Genomic DNA, 1,751 nt, shown 5'->3' on the forward strand with positions numbered 1-1,751 from the left:
ATATATAGCCATGTATCTGTGTGTGTGCGTGTGTGTGTGTGTGTGTGTAAAACTTACTGCTAATAAAAGTCAGGGTGCGTTGTGTTATTTAATAAATGAAAAGAATGTATTGTAAATAAACAAACGACAGGTAAAAAAACGTACAATGTATACTGAGTGTACAACTGGACAGGAGACAGACACAGAAGGTCCCTAATTCTTTATCAGTTATCAGCCAGATGGTATTACTTAGTTTCACTACATTTATTCACTTCCGTATGTCCTTTCTGTATTGTTTTGTTTGCTCTCGGCCGTATATTCTCTGCAACTTTCATGGGCACCACCAGCATGGTAAGTTCTCAGTCTTATCATTAATGGTGTGGAACTGAGTAATACCTTCTGGTTGATAACTAATGAAGAATTAGGAACTTTCTGTGTCCGTCTCCCATCCGGTTGTACACTCAGTATATGTTAAATGTTTTCTTACCTGCCATTTGTTTATTTACAAGGTATTTTTTTTTACCTGTTGTTTGTTTATTTACAATACATTTTTCATTTATTCATCATCATCATCGTCGGCGTCGTTTAACGTCTGGCATGGGTTGGACATTTTGACTGAGGACTGGCAAGCCAGGAGGCTGCACCAGGCTCCAATATAATTTGGCAAAGTTTCTACAGCTGCATGCCCTTCCTAATGACAACCACTCTGAGAGTGTAGTGGGTGCTTTTTACATGCCACTAGCACAGGCTCAAATGGTGCTTTTTACGTGTCACCTGCACGGGTGCCAGTCAGGCAGCACTCGCATTGGTCATGCTCGGGAATTATATATATATATATATATATATATATATATATATACATGCACATGCATACACGATAATAACTATATAATAATATATCATAATAATAATAATATGTATACTCCAATTTAGAGCAACATTTATATATAAACAATTGACTGAAAAATGATGAGCTAACCAAGGCCAGAATCGAACCCACAAATAACTTTCAAAGCCTTCTGGTTTGTTTAGTAATATATACATACATACATACATAATGTATGTGTATATACATACACACATTTATATACACAGATACATGGGTATATATACATATATATACACACACACACGCACACACACACACACACATAGATATATATATGAATATACACACACACACACACACACACACACACACACACACACAAATATACATATATATATATCCATGTATCTGTGTATATAAATGTGTGTATGTATATACACACACACATCATGTATGTATTTATGTGCATGTATTTGTAACGTGTGAATTTGCTGACGGATTTCTTTTTCTGAAAATCTTACCTTATCTTGATTGCCACTTAGGCATTTCCTCAGAAAACCGGTTATTATTGGTATAAATGTGAATTTACAATTTGAATATGGAAGCTGGAAGTTTCAAAGCATTTGTCCATAGTTATCCTCTTTCTGCTTGATTTTCAAAGAGATATTCACATCAGCAGGGCAGCCAACCTCTATACATACATTTTTTCTCTCCTCCTAAACAACAATATGTTATGTTTACACCTGAGCTTGTGATGGTATTGTTCCACCAAAATTCCTTGTGTATATACATATATGTGTATACATCACACACACACACACGTACATTCATGATATGTGTGTATACGTATATACTACATCGTATGTACAGAGGGGGCTAGTGAGAGGGAAAGGGAGAGAGAGGAGGCGAGAGAGGAGGAGAGGGGAGAGAGAGAGGAGGCGAG

The 1,751-nt window shown here is 36.4% G+C and overlaps 1 protein-coding gene across 1 annotated transcript in view; it reads right to left on the reverse strand.

Annotated features, from left to right (window-relative positions):
- Positions 1-1,621, reverse strand: part of LOC106884472 (importin-11) — a 66,799-nt gene extending 65,178 nt beyond the window's left edge. The window contains exon 1 of the mRNA XM_052972227.1: positions 1,330-1,621. The gene's annotated coding sequence lies outside the window, so the exon portion shown is untranslated. The remainder of the gene's footprint in view (positions 1-1,329) is intronic.
- Positions 1,622-1,751: the final 130 nt, after the last annotated feature.

Source organism: Octopus bimaculoides, chromosome 12 (assembly GCF_001194135.2).
Source record: "Octopus bimaculoides isolate UCB-OBI-ISO-001 chromosome 12, ASM119413v2, whole genome shotgun sequence".
Lineage (NCBI taxonomy): Eukaryota > Metazoa > Mollusca > Cephalopoda > Octopoda > Octopodidae > Octopus > Octopus bimaculoides.